Raw genomic sequence first — 25,170 nt, forward strand, 5'->3', positions numbered from 1 at the left:
GTGCCACTTCCTAGGCCAAACCTTCATGCAGCAGCATGGCATGTCTCTCTCTTTATTCCAAGCAACGTTGGCACTTGGCCCCTTAATTAATTTAACATTCTCATCTCAACTGACTCCTGCTGAAACATATTTTAAATTTCACTAGACAAGCTTGGGATGCCTACTCAGACCACACCATCTTTTGATGATGTAGTCTCACTATCTTGCTTGAAAATGTTGACACCTGGTGACCCCATCTATCCGGCCACAGCTGACAGGACCCGGGAAGAACACCTGACCTAAGGGAACCAGTCATGTTCCTCCTCCTAAAAATTGATTCGGAAAGTCAGAAAGTGTGAAAATTTCTTATTGAAAGCCAGAAAGTGTAGTATGGTTCCTTGAGTGGCCATTCTGATGCCATGTTCAAAGAGCAAACAGGTCCAGTCGACAGAGAAAACTAGGGTGGGGCACTGGCCCCAGGAGAAGAAGGGACGAGAGACCATCTGACAAGACAGGCAGACAGACCTGTTGGCGAGGATGTCCCATTGCCATACCCTCTCCCATGATGCCCTGCTCCTTCTGCCCTTCTGTTCCATGAGACACCCCTGCACCCTCACAGCAAACCCCCTCTACGGAAGCAGCCCTGAGTGGGGCTCTGTTCCCCACAAGTGTGAACCAAGAACGGAAGAAGGGCGTTTTCAACTTGCCAGGACAAAGAAAGAGAGTGATGGATTCAACAAAAATTTCCTTCGTGCTTACTACACAGACATGCTTACCACTTTACACATGCTGAGGGGCGGGGGGAAAGGATACATGTGACCCCTGCCCCCTAAATATTTATCATCTGGTTGGGCAATCAACAGTAACCCAAGACAGAATTAATGAAAAATAAAGTCATGACATATACCTTAGAAATGAATTTCAGAATAAATGACAACCACAGTTATGGATGCTCCCTGAAGAGGCTTGTTAAGAGGGTCCAGAGCAGGTGAGCGGGGAGTTGCTCACAGGTTGAGAGCTCATCTGGGACCAAGAAGGATGACTAGGTTTTGGAGAGGCAGGAAAGCATATGTGCAAAATTGAACACTTCCTAATTGTGATCCACTGGAAGATACATATCTGTAACATCTCTTGTTCAACACCTATTTTGCATCCTAATATCCGAAAACGATTACTTTTCAGAAACAATGAAAAAAATCAGTAATTACATTCATTGTGGATAAACAGTTCATCCAGTGACTGTGGCTGCAACACTTTCTAATTTAGAATAACTTATTAACCATGTATCGTATTTTTATGGGATAATTCAAACATTTTACACATTCATTCATCCATCCATCCACCTACCCGTTGCACAAACACTTGACTGAGTGTACCAGACTCTGGGCCAGGCACCAGGAGCGTGAATGTGGAGAAAGGATAGCCTCAATCCATGACAATCCTTGAACTATGTGGACAGTCTGCCAGCGGTCGCGAACCAGCGTACTGAATGCATGAGAGTAAGATCGGCAAAGATCTGGGTAACAGAAAATGAGACAACTAAATTTTGTCTGAGGGATTTTGAGAAGTCTTCCCCAAGGTAATGAGACTGAACTAGATTTTGCAAGAAAGAAAGGGGTGGTGCCTCTGGGAAGAGAGAAGAGCATTAACTGCATTATTATATGAAAACACAAGGGGTATTCAGCGTTGGAGAGAGAAGCGCTTGTGTGAGCTGCCTGTGGAGGTGGCAGGAGACTGACCACAACAGCAGACATGCCAAGAATCATACTCTGCAGACAACAGGAACCAGGAAGGATTATTTTTTGGTGGAACAGAGACAGGATCAGATCTGGTTTTGAGGAGAATCCCTCTGCTGGCGATGTGATCGTTCTTGTCTCACAGTTATATTTTAAATCATGTAAATTGTGGCAACTTGGTAATTGGTTTTTTTTCTAAGTAGACGATCTCCATGATTCTAAGTACACATGTATTTTTATTAAGCTTTGTAGGAACTTAAATATTTCGGTCTCAAATCTCCTCCCACATTTTTTCTAGAAGCACACCTCAGCGTGTGCCTTATTTATAATGGGAAAAGCAAAGACTGTGAAGACAGATCTGATTTCAGATCCTAACTGTGCTACTTCCTCGCTGTGTATCCTCATTCTAAAAATAATTGCCACCATTGGTTGGCGGGTGAGGACTAAACAAAGCCACTTACTGACTGTGTGACTTTGTGCACATTCTTTGAGTTTTATGGAAAAGGGAGGTAATATGAGAACCAACCTCAGGGGTACTGTAAAGGTTAAAGGAGACAGAAGGAGTAAAAGCACTTACCACAAAGCCCAGATGCAAAATCATTAGTTACCAGTACAATGTATAAAAAGCTTTTGGTCCAGCACTTAGAATGAAGTTAAGAATTGAATAAATTCTTAAGGAAGGTAGTTCCTTCCTTCACGCAGTGTCTGTGCTTTCTGCTTCTTTGGGTGTGTGGTCTCCTTTCGATGTAGAAGGCACCTTCCAAAGCGCCTAGTCGATGGCTGAGAAGCCCGCTACATGAAGCAGTCGAGCACCTGCTCCACCGCAATTCCTCATGCTCTCCTCACCCGGGTACCAACCACACTGTCCTTTCTTACTTACATCTCCATCACCCCCTCCTGGAGGGCAGGACACAAGTTTTCTTAACTGGAATCACCAGAAACTAGTGTAATGCTCTCAGTGCACGGAAGCATGGGCTTTGGCTCCAAAACCTGAGGTCCGCCACTCACCAGCTGCACAACTGTCACGAAGTTACCCTCTCTGGGCCTTAGTTTCTTCATGTGAAAGTCGACAGTAATAGCTCCTACCCTATAGGGTTGTTGTCAGAATGAAATGAAACAATACACATACACTACTTCCCATGATTGCATCACAAAGTTCCATGTATATGGATAAGTGTGTACACACATATACGTCTATATCTATAGTTCCAGCTAAGAGTTTTACATGCATACTCAATCCATGCCTTCATTTACTGAGCACTAACCGTATACGTATTTTAAACATACACGACAGGTGCTGAAGCAATGATGCACTGGTTCTGAAATTTCAGTTAAAAAAAACAAACCTTCGGTCCTTCCTAACAATTGATCGAAAATATCTTTCTGGATTAAAAAAAAAAAAAGTTCCTTTTACATTTATTAAACTATTTTGGAGTCAAACACGATCATTAGGATCTCTTCTTTTTCACTATTTTTACTAAATGAACATAACCCTTTTGTAGGTCTGACCACTTTGGCTATTATCCTGATTGTCCTTACTTTAATTGACTTTGAATACATTATTAGAATGTTTCTTCTCGAATCTAAATTTTAAAAAGCTCTGTGACCTTTACCCCAAATTTCCATCCCTGCCTCCCTTGATAAGCTATGTCAGCCAAAGAGCCAGATGTGTTCGCCAAACTCAAATGCAATACTCTATCCCTTAACTTTAATAATCTCTTTTTTAACAGAACCATTCATTTGCTATTTGCAGTAAAAAAAAAATCTGGTGATTCATTCATTCAACAAATATTTGTTGAGCCCCTGCTCTGTGCCAGACACTGAGAATATGCTGGGGATGCAAGAGTGAGCAAATGATCAGAAGGCCCTGCCCCCCATGAACTGATATGGGGGGGAGGTGCATGGAGACACAAGACAATAGACAACAAACACAATAAGGTCACGGTACTCATGCTGTCAGTTCTGCTGTAACACCACATAGGCGTTCCTGAAAATCACCATGCTATGCAAAGATCACTTACCGAAAACCAAAGGGCATAAGGGGGGGAAAAGACAGGAACCTAATAAACGCTATAGCACAATTTTATACATGCCAAATGGCTAAGAAATATATAAGCGCTACAACCTCTGTGGCATTTTACTGAGGGAAAAAACCTGAAGGGTACTGGTGGAAGTGGTTACCCAGAAGGGCTGCAGCTCGGGAGTCATTGCGGGGTGTCAAGGAAGATGATCAGAAATCAGACGAAAGCTGTAACCACATGTAGGCAGAGTGTGCCTCAGACAACAAGACATGAACTGAGACAGCTGGGAGGTGTCTGAGGCGTGTGCGTGTGTGCATTTTGTGTATTCCCACGTGGCTTGACTCAGCTCAATGCAGTTTCCTGAGTTTATCTGGTGGTTCTGCAAAGAAAATTTCACATAAGCACATTTGAAACTCATGTTATACTCCAATTGTTCCCTAATATGTCAATCATGTTAGAACAAATGTATGCTTTAAAAACAAGTGTTAGACAGAACTGAGTGTATAACATAAAGAGACAATTGCTGTGAAAAACTACAGCAGGATAAGGGAAACTCAGAGCGGGGATTTTGTTTACATTTTTGCTGTATTATTCAATACCACTATATTCATTCTATACCAGCTGTTCATAAAAAACGCATGTGCACTGCATTTATCCGTGAGCCTGTGATCATTCTGGGACTACTTCTACCTTCAGAAGCACATGCTTTTGTCACACGGCCTCAGACACTGTGCCCACCGCCTAAAGCCCTTCTATGGGGTCTCGAAGAACTTCCTACTATTATTCACTATTATAAAGCAATATGATTCAATGCATTGAAAAGACAGCAGAGTATTTCCAAATCAGCCCCTCTGTGTGATTAGTGACCCCGAATACATTCTTTGCATCCATCATCATTCTAATTCTCACTGTGTGTTCAGGGATTCTCATCAGATTCACCCTGGCAAAATGCAGTTAGGCTGCCTTTTCTTTACACTTTCCCAGTGGTCAAAAATGTGGTGAGATGATTTCAGCTGTTCCACATACTTTGAGAACTTCACCCAAATTGAACTCAGCCCATTTCCAACCTCCTTTCCCATGTCTGCTCATTCCTTCTTTCTAACCCAATCTAATCTCTAACAAATTCCAAAACTGGAACCACAGCTTTAAATCATAAATATTGCAAATTTTCTATCATCAATGTGAATTGCTCTTACTACTAGAAAAAAACTTTCATTACTTACATTTTAAAATTGATAGCAGAATGGGGATTTGGACACCATGCTTCAGGAGGTGGAGAAGCGGGCAGAGGGAGGGGCCTGGGGGGCAGAGGCACTGTAAATCCCCAGGAGGCTGGGAATGGCAGGGAAGCCGGGGCAGTGGGAGACCCAGGAAGGCTCCCTGGGCTGATTTACCAACCCACCAACCCCGGCTTGGTGGTTTCGTGTCTCGTGTTAAAATGATGTCAATGTTCATTCTTCTCTGTTCAGTGTTAAAAATACTAAAAGATGTAAGCTGATTGCTCATCTCCCTGATACATCCTTCCTACACGTCTGATAAAGACAGCTTCCATCAGTGTTTAATTTAATCAGATCTAATTCACCAAGGGCTTACTCAGGGACTCTTATGTTTTCTAATTTGAATTGGATCCTCTTTGTTTCTCAAAAGGCTTTTTCAGCCAGGGCTGCTGCTGGGGGATTAAAGCAAGGCACCCCTCTGGGCAGCCTGGAGGGTGACCTGGATCCCAGGCCGATCACACGCCATTGGGCAGGAACTACAAGCACTGCTGTCGGGGGGCGGGGGGCTGTCTTACATGAAACCAGGACTCAGCGGGTCCCCTGCACTCTTGGGAAGCACTGCTGTCACATTTCTGATGGTGCTTTCAAACCCGCACATAGAATATGCTTTTTGCATCACTATTTGATGCATGAAGACATATTCCAACACATTTGAATTGACCAACCTCAAAACCTCAAATCGTTGGTGGGAAATGAGAACAAGTCCTGTGGAAGGCAACTGGGCAAAATCTATCAAAAGTATAAGCGCACAAACCATCTGACCCAGCAATCCTACCTCCTGGAATTTATCCTACAGATAAACTTGTACATGTGCAAAACGGCACACATACAGTTATTTACTGCAGCATTGCTTCTTATGGCCAAGAACAGGCAACAAACCAAGGAGATGGATTAAATAAAGGTTCCTACATACATGTAATGGAATATTATGCATCTGTCAAAAAGGAAATAGGCAGTTCTTTATTTACTAGCATGATAAGACCCTCAAAAACTACTAAGTGAAAAAAAAGTGCATATGACACGTTACCTTTTTTATTTTAAAAAGGGGGATGAATTATGTATTTTTCATTCATGCATTAAAAACACAGGGAATTAATAACACTGACTACATGAGGTGGCAAATTGGTGAGCTTCGGGAGTGGGAGTAGAGAACATGGCTGGGGTACGAGGGCAGGATACTTTATTATACATCATTCTATACTTTTCAAAGGTGCAGCCATGTGGCTGTGCCACCTTTTCCCCAAAAGTTAAATTTAGAGTTTAATTAAAGAACTTTTTAAAATTAAAATAAGAATCACACACCTTGTTGAAATGCCACCCCACTCCAAAACTGACAGTTGTACACTGATCTAGGAGTGAGGCTTGGGGTGTCCTGGGATCCATGAGAGCCCTGCTCTTCTCTTCCTGGCTCTACCCTGGGCCACAGTCTCCCCACTGATTCCTATACTGACCTCTTCAGAGTTCTCCTTCTTCAGGTAGCACACTCCCTCCTCCTGTTACCCGCTCCCTCTGTGCTTATCCGCACAGGTGCTGCCACCCAGAAACCAGCACGGCCCGGCTGTCCCCTAGAACTGGCACGTGGCCCCAAACCACCATCAACATTCACAGCAGCCCTGGCCAGATATCAATGTTGCGTGTCACTACTGTCTTCTTGTTGACTACTGATTCTGGAAAATTATTCCAGAAAATCCGCTAGCAACTCCCACTGGACTCAGACCCACACTCGTGTGCTCAACAGTACATATCACCTTTATTGCTCTGAAACATTTTCTCAAGGGAGAAAACATTGAAGCCAGTCACCGCTCCACTTCTGTTCTCCATTCTAACACTTAACCCACACAAAAAATTCATTATATACAATCTCGGTCTTGTTTTAGACTTTAAGATCCTTACAGCGTTAGCTCCACAAACTCTTGGTTCGACTGAAGTTAAGTTTTCAGGGCCAATTAACTTTATCAAAATGAGAAAGGTCTCACAAAAGGAGCTATCCAACTTCCTCACCATGTACTGTTGAATAAGTATTGATATTTGAAAATTTGAAGGCATCTCTCTTTTGTTACCTAAGCATAAAAGTTAGATTTCGTTTAATTGTGTGCATTTCCTCACACACGAATGTCACTTGGCAAATCAACCTAATCTATATTTTCATTTAAAAAAATTGTTCTAGTTTTTGAAACATGCTCAGGAATACTTTATTAGCTTATTATCAGAATACATTTTGATAATAAGCTATTAAACCTCAGTGAAAACTAAGACAGTTGAAAGGTCTGCATGCCAGTTCCAGGAGAACCTGTGATGGTGACACTCCTGATGGCCACTCCTGGGCTTGGGCTGAGCCGTGGCTGAGTCATGGCCATATTTAACCTCTCCATTTGTCTTTTGGGTAAGAAAGGGATGGGGGTGAAAGAGACATGTGATAAACATCAAAACTCCAGCACTACTGGAGTCATCTGAAGTGAAAGGCTGGTAAGACATGTCCCCACTTACTATTTATACCACGCCAACTACATACTGTCCTGGACTGCCACCAGACCTCAGACCCCGACGGTCATAAAGCTGCTGGAATGGGAAAAGAATTTAGCAAGCATCTCAGCTAATCACAGATAAGCTAAAGGACACTAGCCAAATACTAGGGCTCCTGACTGACCCGTTCCCAGAAGCTGGCTCTTACTTTAGGCCAACACTGCGTTTAAAAAACCCTAAGTGTGAGGGGGAGAAATATTTAACACCAAATTCTGTGGTTATCTAAAGTCTTGTTCATAAAACCAGCTGTCCCGCACTCACGAGGGTCAGCCACAGGTAAAACTGTCTCTGAGCTTCTTTGTTTAACAGACTCGTTCCCAGGCCCACCTCAGATCCCTCAGGGCCACCCTCCCGGGGCGGCACACACAGGCACCAGCCACCACCACGTGTGGGCAGAGAGGCACTTACAAGAGTGCAGTCACACTGGAGGGGGCAACACTGCCCAGGTGGCCAGCGGGAGATGCGATCCCAGGTGGGCGCACGACATTCCCTGAGTGTTTGCAGCTGGTCCATGATTCACAGGCCATAAGGCTCAGTCTGCGTGACACCTGACTGTACTTGACAGCCACAGACACCTCCAAATTGCGGCCCGTCTGCTTTCAAGTATGCACCGTCAATTAATTCAGCTCTGACGTGAGCCTGGCACCGCCGTGGCAGACCAAGGGGGTGCGGACGGATCAGTATAAACCCACGACAACTGTACGGAATGTCCAGGGCCACATCCTCCCTTCCCAGCCTCTGCAGGACCAGCCTCGGGAAGAGGTGAGCCCCAGAAGAGACAGAAGAGTGAACCAAGTGTAACTTAACACGAGAGTCTGTTGGGAGCCGTCTGACGCCTCCGAAAGTCATGTAGGCCAACGTCTTCTTCAAGAAAAGGGGCAAACCCTTTCTCAGTCCTATTTTTAGACCTTCCCAGTAGCCTGTGCTCCAGAGCGAACATTCCCCGAGCAGGCGAATTCTGTGAGTCGAGCATCTGCTCTTCTTGATGTGGAAAGGAAGGCAAGACAGAATGCGCCTTCCTCCCCTCGGCTGTGTTCCTCCCTGGCCACCCAGGACAACGCTGGCCCAAGGAAGCCCTCCCGACTCTGACATCCACCAAACGCACCAACTGGCTATTTACAGCCGCCCCGTTCACCCGTTACTCAGGCACTTAAAAGAGCATGACTCCTAATCCCGGGGGCAGCACAGATGCTGCTTTGCCTTTAGCCTGTGCTCTTACAGGAAACCTAAACATTAAAAATAACAAGCTGCTACAGGGTAACTATGGAGTACCAGCATTCTTTCCTTCCATGGTTTATGTCAATTCAGGAGAACATGTGTGAAGCATCTGCCTTCTTATTTAAACAGAAAGCAAGAGCTCAGATTGCCGGACTGTGGCATTTTAGGCACAAACCCAACAGCTAAATGGGGAGCCGCATCCATGGGAGGGGCACGCTTGACTCGGGCCACCACAGCTGCCCTGGCCACCAACTGCCCAGGAGGCCTCCACTTGAACCGAAGGGGAGACAGTCAACAACAGAGCACAGCCAAATACACAAAGAAAAGAGTAAGACTTCCTGATGACTGCACAGCCAGAGAGCCAGAGTCCAAAGTCCTGTTGACTACGGAGAAGACAGCAAAGGATAATTATTTTAAAATTCCTCTTACTGCATCCAGTGCTGTTTCACAACATTTTCCTTGAATTTGATACTGCTATGAATTTAATATGTGTATGGCCAGACCTACTTTAAAATGAATAAACCGTAATTTTAACATTAGAAGTTCTTCCTCCAGCTCTATACTTCTTCTACCATTCTCCTCCCTCTGACACTGAGGATTACTTCCCAGACCGCTGTTTCAGGCCTCTTTATCAAAATGAAATTCCCATTTAGCAAGAGTGTGTGGATTCTGACTAAAGGGTCTGACTTGTGTCACACCGTAAGAGCCAGGCAGCAGAAGTAAACACGTCACATGCCTTTCCTGCACACCTTTTTCGTCATAAACGTAAACTTTCCTATCAATTCAGGTCCACGGTAATATTCCCAAGCCCCAAAGTGTCTAGTTCTTGAGGACAAAGCATCCGAACTCACATGGAATATCTTTTTTTTTTTTGCGGTACGCGGGCCTCTCACTGTTGTGGCCTCTCCCGTTGCGGAGCACAGCCTCCGGACGCACAGGCTCAGCGGCCATGGCTCACGGGCCCAGCTGCTCCGTGGCCTGTGGGATCTTCCTGGACCGGGGCACGAACCCGTGTCCCCTGCATCGGCAGGCGGACTCTCAACCACTGCGCCACCAGGGAAGCGCCCTGGAATATCTTGAAATTGCTTTTACAAAAGCAACATGGATGCTTTCTAAAAAACTGCAGCAGAGGATAAAGCACTTTATTCAATCTTTCTCCCCCAAAAGTCTTTACTTGGACTTGGACAAACATTCTGAATCCTAATCTCTGTGCAATTCTTCTTCAGAGTACATGAAAATGTGGAGCCATTGTGAACATCTAAACTCTTGAGAGAGCCACCACCACGCCGAGCCTAATCAGAAATGGGTACATTTGTGTAGATGGATTGAAGGTGCAGCATTTCCAAATACCAAATGACCACCCGCTTCCAAAGTGTCCCTGAGGTGAAAACTAAGGAGTCTCATTTTTGGTGGGAAAACCGAAGAAAATGATCACATCTTACAATTCATATGATTATATGCGTCTATATGCCCAATGCTTTTCCTTTTTCGTTAAAAGTAACATTTTTCAGCCTAAATTTCATCAATTTGGTGGTAATTGTAATTTTTTTTAAAAAAGCTCTGCAAACAAAAAAGTTTTCCGGGACAGTTAATAGCAGTTGATTGGATTCATGTCAAGGAAATGGAAAGTTGGTAAAAGAAGTTAAGGCCAACATTATAATCTTCTCTAAGGCAGTTCATTTGCTGAGTGACTTTATATTTTTCCAAATATCTGGGGAGGGAATGTCACTGGAAGTTTCATACTTGTCTTCTTCAACGATATATCTGTCCTCTCTCGACAATCCCTTGCTGGCTCAGAAATATACACAACAGCAATAAAAGACAAAGCATGTGGTTATGGAAAGAGGTTTCTAAGGTATATAATCTCAAGAAACAAAGGCATGTGTATATATATTCTGGTTCCTCCAGTACCTCTCACCCAAGGGGGAAGAAACTGAAATAGAATTAAAGAAGTAGACCTCTCCATTTTGAACTGCTTCTTGACAGAGATGACAAACCTGGGCAGCACAGGAGACAGGAGGTGGAGTGGCCACTGCAGGCAGAGGGAAGGGCAGGGGGAGTGGAGAGAGGACCCTGGCCGGCAAGAGGATGAGCCTGTACTGTACACCAGGTAAGGCTGAGGGGTTCACCTAGAAAGACGTTATGCAGGAGAATGTCCTGGACAGGGCTGCATTTCAGGGAGATCACCCTAAAGTGTGTGAAGGGCTGGCAGAGAATCCCACTGGAGGAGAGGGACCCCAGGGAGAGTGCCACAACCGTCCTCCATGCCACACCTCCATACCACCAAAATGTGGCGGTATGGAGTGGAGGAAGAGGGCTCATGGGAACAACTTCACAAATCAAAATTATATATTCATTTTTTTTTTTTTTTTTTTTGGCCACGCTACACAGCATGCAGGATCTTAGTTCCCTGACCAGGAATCGAACTCGTGCCCCCTGCAATGGAAGCACGGAGTCTTAACCACTGGACTACCAGGGAAGTCCCCAAAATTATATATTCTTAATAAGTAGAAATGAAAGATTAAACAAAATAAGCGCCACTGACCAAACAGTTGTGCAAGGATTAATGAGTAAATGACGGCTCACTCAGTCACCTGTGTCAGGTGAACAAAGATGTAGACGAAAATGCCCAGGACAGGGGTCAAGGACTCGTCACGCTTCCTAAGTGACATCCAACCCACCTTTTCATGTTTCAGAGTAATGACAGATGGTATCAACCTATATATATATGACACTCAGACATTTATGTGTTTGAGATCTGTTTGAAAAGCAAATTTATTTAATTTATTTCCAAGTAAAACAGGAGAGAAGCAAAGAGATCACTTGATGATCGTTTGTTTGGATCGAACTTCAAAGAGACCAGATCCCTTTCTCTTTCTCTTGTGGGGATGCTGTGACACGGAAAGGAGAAAGACCAGCCTTATTACGCAGTCTTGGAAAAACTTGTTAGTGAGACAAGGACATCCGTCTGAAATTAAGGATATACAACTGAATGTGCCCCAGAGCTTAGTATTTCTTTTAGGACTGAAGAAGCATGTGGATCATTTTAATCCTGTTGGAAATGACTTACAATGTTCCTGGGGCTTATGCTAAATATAGATATACTGCAGCCTGGTAAACTTTTAAAACATCAACCAATTAAATATTTATTGCCTGGATAAAACAGTTCGAATGAAATGAAGCCTAAAAGGAACCACTTGTCCTCAGGGACAGACTGAATCATAAGTTTTAATGATGTATGAATAAATCCTAGCACACCAAGATTGTTAAAGGTCAACATTTCTTCTTAATCTTTTCTTTCCCTTTCGCTTGCTGAATCAGTTCTCATCCTACACTGCACTTCTTGCTGCTGTGCCTGTGTATCAAAGAAGCCCCAGTGCTCCCTTCTGATTTGACTTCGCTGATTCGTTGAGAACTAAGAAATGAGGTCATAAAGCTGACAGAAATACAACTGACCCTGGAACCTCACAGGTTTGAACTGTGAAGGTCCACTTAGATGTAGATTTTTGTCAACAGTAAACCCTACAGTACTACGTGATTCACCGTTGGTTGAATCCACTGATGCAGAACCACCTTGGAAACGGAGGAACTGGGGGCCGACTATAAATGACACTCAGATTTCCGACTAAGCAGAGGACTGGTGCCCCTAATCCCCACGTTGTTCGAGGGTCAACTGTATAGGCAAAATAAGAACAAACAAGTGCCACGTGAGAGCCTTTCCTCTGTGAACGTGAATTAGCACTAACACACAGAATTTCAACAGCTGACTTTTATTCTCCGATTGCCCTGGTCGTCAGGGCCTGTCCCCACCTCCGCCTGTGCTCACATGAGACAAGCCGCACTCAGCAGAGGCCCCGCATCTCCCTGAGACACTGTAAAGATCTCCCAGCCAGGAGGCCCAGAAATGGAGGCCCTCAACATCCCTCCCCTGCAGTCCCTGCTCCCCGGGCCCGCAACTCCCCTCTCCTGATGGCCAGGTCCCTTGGCTACTCAGGCTTCTGTGTCTTGCCCAGGGCAGCAGCCTGGGAGTAGGCTCCCTGCCCCACCCCGACCAGAGCATGAGGCAGGCCTGCATTGCCCGGAAGTCAGGCAACCCCCCAACACGGTCCTCCAAGCCCGGTGCTGCCACCGCCAGCCAAGTGCTCTTCTGAAAGCTTCAACTTGACCTCTGGGGGAGCTTCCTTCTTCCCATGCTAAACCCACCTCTCTGGTGGAGTGTGCGAGTTAAAGAGAATGCTCAAGAACACCCCACCCAAGCCCAGCCCATAGAATGTGCTCAATAAACATTAGGGGTAGGCAGGGCGGCTACTGTCACACTCGTTGTCATCATCACAGGCAGCCAGCTGGGGCCCCTGGATCATCCCCCCACAGCCCAGCATGGGGCTGGCACCAGTGACTGCCTGGGGATGAGCTGACGTGGGTGGACAAGTGTTTGGTGGCTTCAGGTGAGGAGGGGCTCCCCTCGCGCTTTCCCGGTGTGGCTTGTCAGTACTGCTTCCACCTTTGGCTCTGAAACTCACTCAGCTAAATATAATAATATTTAGAAATGCACGGTCCCGCCCTTACAAAATGCCCTTTGCACACTCCAGAAGACAGAGGAGAGTAATAGGAAGAGATGGGCGTCTTGAGATCAGAAGGATTTGGTTTTCAGTCTCCACTAGTGACACAACTTTTATGTCAGTTTCTCAATGAAAAGCACTTTCTTTGTCTTCAAACAGGAATGGCTCTCTCACTTAGGCCACCGTGTGCAGCTGCTGAGATTGTGGACCTCCATGCAGCTACTCCTGTACACGACCTACGACAACTCCTCAACAACTCAGTCACCCTCCTCCCACCTCCTGTTTGTCTCTCCCAGCAGCTACGTGCAAAGTGCAGCAGGCCTGCTGGTTTTGCTCCACTAAAAAACTATAAAACCTGAAGCACTCTTTTGAAATTTTGAACTCTTCTATAAACTTTGCTTCTCAGACCAGTCTAAAATAATTTTTTTAAATTAAATCTGAAAATGATATAAGCAAATTCATAGAGACAGAAAAGAAGGTTCCAGGTGAAGCGGAGAATGGGAAAGCATTGCTTAATGGTTACAGAGTCTCTGTTTGGAAAGATGAAAAAGTTTTGGAAGTAGCAGTGGTGGCTGCCCAAAATTTTGAAGGTAACTACTGCTTCTGAATTGTACACTTCAAATGGTTAAGATGGTAAATTTTATGTTATATGTATTTTACCACAGTAAAAAAATTTAATTATATGTAGGATGTGGTGAGCTCTGGAGAAGGGAGCATATATCTTGGCCATGGATAAAGTATATAAATCCAGCTGCCTAACGTTATGGGTGTGGCTCTGCTTGACAGATGAAGGGCTGGTGTTGGACTTGCTCCAAAAGCAACTCATCATCCCCAAGGAAAGCAGCCCTGGTCATCCCAGAGCCAAGCGTAAGGGCTCGAGGCTCTGGCCAGCAGGCCTGGCCTCAGAACACAGCCCACAGAACACCTGGGGCCACGTTCTGAGGTTCCCAGTTAGAATGTGTCACACTTTCTACTGGTTTTGTCAGGGGAGACATTAAAGAAGCTTCTAGAGGGACCACCATCTCACAGGGTCTCCGAGCGTGTGCTCCAGCGGTGGACCTGAACATGTGTGGTACTGGGAAATCAGCACCCTTCCCTCTGGGTGGGTAGGATATCGCAGGCCACTCATCCCCAAGACACCTTTTCCTAAGGCCTCCTTCTCCAAACACAACTTGACAACAACGTTTGACTTACATGAAAAGAGTCAGCCTTTTTGACAAGTTTCTGATGAATACTGCTGAAAACTAGCGTGTCTAAGTTATGTGACTGTGTTTCTAGGAGAAGCGCAGGTCTCTGGCTCCAGCCCTGCCCGTTGCTGGCTCGTCCATCGTGCATCTCACTGAACAAGGTTCACCACGTGCCCAGGGTAGGCAGTGGCCCGGCCAGGCTCCAGTAACACTTCACCAGCAACATGTCTGTGACATGCATTCCATGACGATGTGCCACCAGAAAGATGAGAAAATGCTCATATCACACTTTCTTTTTTATATATTAGCTTTCTATGATCTTTTCACAGACTTCTGAACTCCACCAATATATTTTAACCCTAATGTTATACAACAGTGATTTTTTTCTAATCAAAACAAAAAAATCCAAAATGATTGGGGCAAAAGGTATTCTGACTTTCATAAAACAATTTTAAGTGCAAATTCTTCTCTCTACCTTAAGTCTTGCTTTAGGGGGAATAAATTCACCTGGGTAACTCTTCTCCAGAATCACACTGACTTTCACACGGGGAAAATGTCATGATAGCCTAAGACATATTGATAGCCTTCCCAGCTGCTTAAGAATAAGTCTGATTTTACTCCTTGTCACCTGTCAGTCACCCTGAGTTTAAATTATGTGCATTTAAGCAACATTTTTGTTTTTGTGTTAAGAATGATATCACCCTTTCCCCTTAGAGTCAGCCGTATTTCTATAAATTCGAGTTTAATTTTAAATACTAGAACTAAAGTCGTTTTTCATTTCTTGGTAAGTAGCTTTATCTCACATTGCTCTTCAATGTATATGTGAACATACACACGAAAGCCCTTGCCCTTGTACAGCCTTTGGTTCCTTTCTCCTTTTAAAAACTAACAACTGCAGCATTCTACTGGACCACTCAGGCCAGGTTACGAAGATAAAGCCCTTGCCCTTGCACAAATTCCCTTATCACAGTTGTTCTAAAAGTACTAAAGAAAGGCCACTGGGTTGGAATAGCTTTTCTGCCCCTCCCCCATCATCCCCCTTAGGCAGTGGCTCTAAGCACTGCTAACAATACCGCCTTGCCACACATGTAAGGTAGGGGTGGCGGGACTGTCCTGGTTATAATTAGGCAGGCACAGAAGACACTTTATACAAAGGACTCAAATCCTACTCCACAGCTCCAGTGTTCCATTGGTCACCCTGCAGATGGCTCACCAGGGAAGTCTCTGTTTTAGGAGTGTGTGGATGGGGGTGAGAGAGGAGAGGACAAGGGAGCAGCCACTGCCTGGAGCAGGGGCTACTCAAAGGGAGAAAGTCAGCAGGCAGGCCAAATTTCCAGGCCCAAAACGGTGGCCATGTTTTTAGGATCAGAGGGAGGAGAGTGTCAAATAGCATTGGAATAAGAGCGCTCTCACTTTGAGAAGAGGAACCAAAACCTTGGTTCCTTTCTCCTTTTAAAAACTAACAACTGCAGCATTCTACTGGGCCACTCAGGCCAGATTATGAAGATAAATCCACAGGGATAACTACTCGGTTTTATGCTCCAAACATTTTAACTGTAGGCACTCTATATCATACTATAAAAAGCAAAAACAAAAAAAGCAAATAAATATAGGAACCAAACAGGGAATAAGATGAAAAGCCACTGAAAAATAAGAACAAGAAGGCAAGATCTTGGTGTGGTTTAAGAACTAGAATTCAGTGATTAAATATCGTTTAGGTTAGTTTCAAATATACAGAGATATGAAATCAATTGATTCCTCACTCAGGATCACATAACGATAAGTAAATGTTGCACTTTGATGAATTACATTATTTTAATAACTTCCTTTATAACAGATCCCAAATTATCAAAAGCACTTAAGATATAGAAGTGAAATTTAAAATATGTTTATTAATTCATCAAAACATATGATGACATGGTGCTGTAACTGCATATCAACAAACAAAAAATTAAGCCGAACCCCTACCTCACACCATATACAAAGACAAACTCAATAATGGATCAAAGACCTAAATACGAGAGGTAGAATGATAAAACTGGTAGAGGAAAACCTAGGTGTAAACCTTCATGAGTTTGGGTTAGGCAATGATACCTTACATATGACACCAAAATCACAAGGAAAAAAAAAAAAAAACAGGTAAATTGGACTTCATCAAAATTTGACATGTGGTACTTAAATGGTCACCAAGAAAGTGAAAAGGCAACACAGAGAGGGAAATATGTGCAAATCATAACCGATAAGGAACTTATATCCAGGATATATAAAGAACTCTTAAAACACAAGAATAAAAAAGCCAAATAACCCAATTTTTTAAATGGCTATGGATTTGAAAACCTTTTCTTCAAAAACAATAATGTCTAATAGGCACATGAAGAGATGCTCAACATTAGTGACCACAAGGGAAATACAAATCAAAATCACAATGAGGTATCACTGACACCACTAAAATGGCTATAATCAGAGACAGACAGTAACAAATGTTAACAAGAATGTGGAAAAACTGAAACCCTCATGCATTGCTGGTGGGAATGTAAATGGTGCAGCTGCTTCGGAAAACAGTCTGCCAGCTTCTTAAAATGTTAAACATGGACTTACCGTATGATCTAGCAATTCCAGTCTAGACATATACCCATGAGAAATGAAAACACATGTCCACACAAAAACCTCTACATGAATGTTCATAGAAGCGTTATTCACAAGAGTCAAAAAGTGGAAACAGCTCAACTGTACATCAGCTGATGAATGGATCAACAAAATGTAGTATATATCTATACAACGGAAAATTAGTCAACCACAAAAAGGAACGAAGTGCTGAATAAACCTTGAAAGCATTATGCTAAGTGAAAGAAGCCAGCTACAAAGGCCACATACTGTATGATTCTATTTATAATGAAGTCGCTAGAAGAGGCAAATCCATCGAGACAGAAAGTAGATGATTGGTTGCCAGGGCTGGGGAGGTTGAGGGGAAATGGAGGGGGACTATTAATGGGTGTGAAGTCTCTTTCGGTGATGAAATGTCATAAAATTGTGGTAATGGTTGCACAATCGGTCACTGTGCTAAAAACTACTGAGACACTGAGTGAATCGTATAGTATGTGGGTTATAGCTCATAAGCCCCTTTTTTAAAAGAGAATATAAGAGGTCATACTTCTGGTAGGTTCACAGCACCATGGCCAGTGTGTAGGGGGTGCAGTCCCTGGGTAACGTCCCTTCCCTCTGATGGTGACTTTTCTCTTGAGCATTGTTGCTCTGACTGCTTTCTCCAACAGCAAAGAGTTGAACTGACAGAGGCCTTCTGGGAAGACAGGGCATTTCATTTTGAAGTTTGGGTCAGAATGGGATGATCCACCGTCCAAGCAGTGAGTGGTGCCTCTTCCTCAAGCTGCCACCACAGCTGCTGGAGCAGCCCCAGCTGGCCATACCAGCAGAGCTGTGGGACAAATACCAAAGTTTTGGCTTTTTCCAGCGGCCGAAAGTCTATGTTTAACAGTCAATGCTGGAGACTGAATACAAACTATGTCATCTTTAATCAATCACTCAATCAATATTTATTGAGCACCTACTGCATACCGAGCCCTGAAATGGACACAGTGCTTAGCATTGAGAGCACAAAGGTGAAAGACAAGTCCAAGGAGCACTGAGCCCAGTATAAGAGAAAGCAAGTCCAGAATAACACATGAGGGTAGCTGGGACACACATGTGGGGCACCCAGACCAGACCGATGAAACGAAGAAGGTCTGCTGGATGAGCAGGAACTGAGTTGAACAGTAAAAGACAACTGCAGCTAACCACTGAGGAAGGAGGGGAGCAGACATGATGCCAATGGCACAGATGGAGAGTCTGTAATCTGTGTTGTCAGCACTCCTCCTGCCTGTCTGGCATATCAAGCCTGCATCCTTCAGACTTCATTCCTCCACGCCTTAGAAAGCAGGGGCTAAAGGAGATGAGCTTACCCCTCAGCCACACTCGAGGAGAGGTTACTCCATCACTGAAGCTCTGACCTGGCTGCCCAGCAATAGGCAGTAAGCAGAGTCCCAGGAGCCCCTCCCAGCAACAACAATGACAGGTCAACTTACCTGCATTGTGACCACTTGCCTCAGTCATGTCTTGCACCCTTTTTACTTAGACAGCCGATTAGTGAGTCCCTTTAAAAGCAGCCTGCCCTTTCCAAAGACAAGATCCACCACACACTGTGGGCTTGGCTCCCGGGCTCTGGGCGGCCTCTGCCTTCCTCATGATGGACAACCCCCAGCCCTGGCCAGATGGCTATAATATCTCTACCCTTGGCTCCTTCCTGACAACTCCTTGGCTGTGCTGGTGCCCATCCCTGGCTATCCAGCCCTCACTCCAGGTAAACGCTGGCACTATATCCTGGGTGAGCCAACTCGTGTTGGTCTTGAGCTCCATTCCCTGGTGATGCCCGCCACCTCTGTCTGCCAAGAAGTCTCTGGAAGGTAACTTCCCACTCGGTGCCAACAGGGCTCCCTTGCCCGGGGCCCTTTATGCCTTTCACTCCTCTTTCTCAGCAACTCTCAGCTGCCCTGTAACACCTACCAGCCCTGCCCACACCACTCCCACCTAGAAGCATTAGGCTCTTACCTTCTCAAACAACCCTCTTTGGGCATGCTGGTCCACCCACTGGTGCACGTTCTGCCCCGCACATCCTGCCAACGGAGACTGGGTTTCACCAGGCTGACGTGGACATCATTCTTAGTGATCAAGACCATCTTTAAGATTCCACATTTACATGCCCCAATTTTTGTACACCATTCAGCTTTTTCTTTTCCTCCACAGCTGATCATAATAATAAACAAGTAAATTCCCTGTTATTGATTTTTTTTTAATTTTTACTTATTTATTTATTTTGGCTGGGCTGGGCCTTCACTGTGGCGTGCGGGCTTCTCTTGTTGCGGCGTGCAGGCTCTAGAGCGCAGGCTCAGTAGTTGCGGCACGCGGGCTTAGCTGCGGTACGTGGGTTCTTAGTTCCCCGACCAGGGATGGAACCCAGGTCCCCTGCATGGGGAGTGCGGAGTCTTAACCACTGGACCGCCAGGGAAGTCTCCCTGTTATTGATTTTAAAGGTTAGTAAATGGACAGGGCAGAGAATCACGCTGGAGAAGGGGTCATTGAGTGCAGCCCCAAGGGCTCTACAAAAGGCAGTCCTCAGGGCCACGGGGGCCCCTCTCCACGGGAATAGCTTCAGCCAAGGCCTCAAGCTGCACACCCTCCTCCAGTCCCAACATCATCTGCCTTACGTCTTTGTTCCCTAATAAGATATCTAGAGACAGCACTGTGCTGCTTAAAAAAATACTGACCTACGTGAAGTCAGACAGAGAAAGACAAATATCATATGATATCACGTAAATGTGGAATCTACAAAAATGACGCAAATGAACTTATTTACAAAACAAAAACAGACTCATAGACATAGAAATCAAAGGGGAAGGGAGTAAATTCATACTAAGGGCATAAATGAGGAGTTTGGGATTAACAGATACACACTCTGTACTATATATAAAATAGATAAACAAGGGCTGACTTATATAGCACAGGGAACTATACTTGGTATCTTATAATAACCTATAATGGAAAAGAATCCGAAAAAGAATATATTGGGTTGGCCAAAAGGTTCGTTTGGGTTTTTCCACAACTTATGGGAAAACCCAAACGAACTTTTTGGCCAGCCCTATGCATAAAAATAACTGAATCACTTTGCTGTACACTGACACTAACACAACATTGTGCTGACACTAACACAACATTGTAAATCAACTATACTTCAATAAAAAATGTATATTTGACAATCACTGACCACATACCAGCCTCCACTCAGCATGCAACAACCCTACAAGATAAGTACTATTATCACCAGCTCACAGATGAGGACGCTGAAGGACAGAAGGTAAGTAGGATGTTCAAGCTCCCAGCCAGAACGTGGCAGGGTGAGGTTTAAAATCCAGCCCGTTTGACTGCAGTCCACGCTCTGAATCCTATTCTTCATTGGATGTGAATTAACGTAGGGAGTCTGCAAAGCTCAAAGCCGAATTTAGTGAAGCAGCCTAACTCATGGAAAGAACATGCCTTTGGAGTCCAACAGACCTCGATTCAAATTCCTGCTCTCCCACTTAAACCCGTGTCTTTGGCAGTCCATGAATCTTTTTAAGCCTCGCTTTTTTTATCTGTAAAATGAGGATGATAACACCTATTTTGCAAGCCTGATAGACTTGAATTAGACTGAAATAATGAGCGTGAGGCTTCCTAACACAGTGCAGATGTGTGACTAAAGCATCGTTATCGCTCATGAGCTCAGACAACAGAGAGAACAGTAGTGGGGAAATGCAAAGTTAGGGAGGATCGATGAACTGGTAGAGACTTGGAGCAAAAGGAGAATCTGTAAAGCAGTAATTCTTAATTTGGCTACACACTGGAATCACCCAGAAAGCCTTACAAAAGCAGGCCTGACCTACATCTGCTTTTTCAAACGCCTCCACAGGTGACTCTGGACCACGCTCCTGCACAACCGGGAAAGGGGAACAAGGACAGCCCTAGGAGGAGGAAGATGAGGGATGGATAGAGAGGGGGAGGGAAACCAGAGGACAGCAGACCAATATCCTTATTGCTGTGTGATGCAGTCAGACCAGGCATTTACACCCATATCAATGCCCCTTGAGGCCCCAATATGTGCAAAGCCCTGGACTCATACGTGACCTCATCCCTCAGCAGGACAGAAGCACGTGTGTTTAGTAAATGTTTACAGGTGAGTGAGTGGTGGGTAGATGCGTGGATGATGTGACAAACCAGGATGAGAACCCGCGGGTGGTCTGAGCACACCCAGTGAGGGCTCCAGGGGGACCACCATTAACATACAGCCTCCTGCCAACAGCCCTTCCTTTTTATGAACCCACGAAAGTGATTTATAGACTATTCGGACTTTTGAGCTCCCAGCCAGAATACGCATCAGGAACTCCAAAATTCCTTAATATCACTCCAAAAATAAGATCACCCAGTCCCAGTGGGCAGCCGATCTCGGGTCAAAGATAATCAGATCAAACTCATTCATTCCACGGTGAGAATGACTGATAGACTAGACAGGGCAGACTTTCAAAAAGAAGAGTTCGCTAATCTGAATGTACCTCCTCTCAATGTCACATGTAAGAGGTATCTGTATCCCACTCCAAATCCTATGCCCGAGGGTCCCGACACAGACACACCACACTCATCCTCACACATGTCCAAGGTTGTGTTTTCAGGCACATGTAGAAACTCTCTGAAAGGAAAACTCTTACAAAGGTGTACCGTTTAGCTCTCAAAAAAATGGGAAAAATAAACGAGGCAGGAGGACTGGTGGGTTTGTGAGCTGTCCCACTAAGAGAGCCTAAAACCACATCTCTGCAGAAGGCCACCTGTCAGCAAGTCCACCTACAGTGGTGACGCCCACTAGATGTCATGTACAGAGGATGTGCGACCCTGAACCAGCCCATAAGCGTTCCATGGAAGGCAGCATTCCTTTCCCATTGCCTCTAAGTGTGTTTGCAGGTGCCATCTTGCTTTAAAATCCAGACAAGAGGCCACAATATGAACTTAGAGCAGGTCAAAGTCCCCACTTCTGAAATGAATTTGCCATCTGGCCATTATCAAGAACCTACTATGTGCTTAGTTAGCAATGCTGGGCACAGACCCCTGCACAGCTGATTCAACTTCTGGAACCCACAGGCAAATCTGACACACCATGTTTTAAATAGCCTCGCTTCATTTAACCAACAAAGAGGGAGAAAAGGGGAAATAATTATTATGCAATTCCCAGCATCCATGAACCTTACAGCCACAAACAGGAGTTATTCTTCCATGTGGACAAGAAGCACATCTGTTCCGTATTTTGACACGTTCACAGTCGTATAAAAATGTCCTCACAGGGCTTCCCTGGTGGCGCAGTGGTTGAGAGTCCGCCTGCCAATGCAGGGGACACGGGTTCGTGCCCCGGTCCGGGAGGATCCCACATGCCGCAGAGCGGCTGGACCCGTGAGCCATGGCCGCTGAGCCTGCGCGTCCGGAGCCTGCGCTCCGCAACGGGAGAGGCCAGAGGCCCCAACAGTGAGAGGCCCGCGTACCGCAAAAAAAAAAAAAAAAGTCCTCACTGCTGGCTCCTTGGGAACCTTACGAAGATGTAATCTGTGCTCATCCTGAGTTCTATAAATATTGGTCATGGGGGCTTCCCTGGTGGCGCAGTGGTTGGGAGTCCGCCTGCCGATGCAGGGGACGCGGGTTCGTGCCCCGGTCTGGGAAGATCCCACATGCCGCGGAGCGGCTGGGCCCATGAGCTGTGGCCGCTGAGCCTGCGCGTCCGGAGCCTGTGCTCCGCAACGGGAGAGGCCACAACAGTGAGAGGCCCGCATAACGCAAAAAAAAAATATATATATATTGGTCATGGGCTTTATTCCTCTTTGGTTTTTGACTGTCCCATTTTCACCTGCATTTTATATATTCAGAAAATAATTAAGATGTCACACATCCAAATAATGTAGGCAAAACAATTAAAACTTTAAAATTTAAATTGCATCCTGGGAGCCCTGCATTTCATGCTTATCAGTTTTGCTCCTAGCATCACATCCCACCACCACCACCACCACCAAAGCAAGCAGAGAGGGCAAGAGAGAGGAACGTCTCCAGAGCTGTAAAAATATGTTTTGGTCTTTGAACTAAATTCCTCTGCAAATTAAAACATTTTTCCTTAAAATATAATCAGACAAAATGGTGGAATCTGAGCCTCCGGATCATTTCCATTTAACAACCCTGTGCTGTGGGTACTGTTCGGCCCATTTCACAGATGCACAAATGAAGGGCTGGAGAAACAGCTACTAAATGGGAGCGTCAGGAATTAAACCCTAAACTTCCAACCCCATGTCCATTTCTTGATCTGAGCTGATATGTTATAAATAATAAACAGCAATGACTTCACAAAAGCAAGAAAATGAAAAAGAGTATCAATGCGTTATCATTCAATAGTGCATTGATTTCACATCACAGTATTAATATATAAGTGATTTTATAATTCTTCTAGTGATTGGTAACTGGGAGGACCAAAGAAATTCTACACAAAAGCTAGAAGCACTCACAGCCACACTAGAAGAACAGCAAGGATGGCGCCCTCAGGTCTGGGAATGGAAGGGACAGCACTGTGAACACGTTAAGGACTCAGCTCGTCCTGTGGTCATGCCATCGGCACCCTGCTAGCTAATCCCAGGAGCTGACGACTTAGGCCTTGGCATCACTTAGAAACTTGGCAGAGATGCTGGATCTCAGGCCCCGCCCCAGGCCCACCAAATTCATGTCCCGGGGTGATGCACAAGCACACTGAAGGCTGAGAAACTGCCCCTCAGGCATTTGGGACCTGGGAGTGTAGGGCCACATTATACACAACCCTCGTCCTTTTGACGCGTCAGCTGCCTTGCCAAGTCCTTCATGCTTCTATCTCATTTAACCCCCCCATCCACACTATAAGGTGGGCACTGTGATCCCTAATTTACAGATGAGGAAGTGGAGACCTGGAAAGGTTAAGTGAGGTCACAGAGCAGCAAGAGGTCAGGGCCATGAACCAACGTCAGCCCCAGAGCCTGCTGCTTCCATTCCAGGAGGTACGTCACCGACACTCCCAGCAGACAACCCCTTAGCACCTGCCTGACTTGGGGCTGCTCCAGAGGGCTCAGCAGGATACGGGACAGATCAGGAGGTGAGGGAGGCCTGGGCTGGGGTCCAGTACTGCCCAGACTTTCAAGAGGCAGCCTGGAGGTTGGGGGCCTTAAGTTCCTTAACCCAGGGAAGCTCAGTTTCTGCCTCTGTATGGAGGGGATAATGAAACCTCCCTCTAATGAGGCAGAAATGTGATCCCATAAGTCAAGCACTTAGTGCAGGTGGAACACAGGGCAAGGATTCGGCTGCAGTTACCCTGAGGGCACTGAGAATCACCTGGGGAAGCTTTTAAGGGACACCGAAGCCCAGACTGAGCCCCAAGAAGTCAGACCGCACTGGCTTGCAGTGGGGTCCAGGCACCAGTTCTTTCTAGAAATTGCTCGGGTATCCCAATCCACTGACTATTCCTACCTTAAATTGAAGTGTCTGACAGACAGACACTGGGAAAACTCTGGAACAATTTACAAAGTGACTTATTTTAATGAAGTCTGTAATTATTTTGCTAATATCTTATTATGATTTATTATTTTTGTGTTTTTTATAACTAAGTGTGAAAATTCTGGGGTGTATCTTTTATTATAAAGGTGAATAGTAAGGCCCCTGAATGATAATTCCCACTCTGAGAGCATGAATTTGTAAAAATGCCCTGGCACACATGAGGGCTTCTAATGTTCCAATCTCAGTAGGCAGCACAAAAGGAAGATGTGTCACTCATCTTGTAGATGACCTGAGATGTCTTTTTTTTAAGGTGGGAAGAGAATCAGGGGGTTTCGTGAATGAATCAGGATTCTTCTTCCTACACCGACACACTCTTGGGTACGTGTCACCTTCAGTGATGTCCTAGTCTATTCTGCCAGTCTTGTTCCAAAGGGTGGGTTGCAGAGAGGCTGCGGAGGACAGAACACAACCCTGGCCAGGCCCCGGAGGAAACAGGAGGAGGGCAGTCCCAGAGATGGCTCCCAGCACCCTCCACCTGCCCA

The 25,170-nt window shown here is 45.2% G+C and overlaps 1 protein-coding gene and 1 long non-coding RNA gene across 5 annotated transcripts in view; one reads left to right on the forward strand and one right to left on the reverse strand.

The window, feature by feature from the left end:
* LOC116738905 overlaps positions 1–15,214 on the forward strand; it is a 30,634-nt gene extending 15,420 nt beyond the window's left edge. For both annotated transcript variants that reach the window (XR_004345399.1, XR_004345401.1), the window contains exon 3: positions 13,473–15,214. This is a non-coding gene — a long non-coding RNA (uncharacterized LOC116738905). The remainder of the gene's footprint in view (positions 1–13,472) is intronic.
* Positions 1–25,170, reverse strand: part of FHOD3 (formin homology 2 domain containing 3) — a 497,328-nt gene that overhangs the window by 365,965 nt on the left and 106,193 nt on the right. The gene's annotated exons all lie outside the window — the stretch shown is intronic.

The sequence above is a fragment of the Phocoena sinus genome, chromosome 14, assembly GCF_008692025.1.
Source record: "Phocoena sinus isolate mPhoSin1 chromosome 14, mPhoSin1.pri, whole genome shotgun sequence".
NCBI lineage: Eukaryota > Metazoa > Chordata > Mammalia > Artiodactyla > Phocoenidae > Phocoena > Phocoena sinus.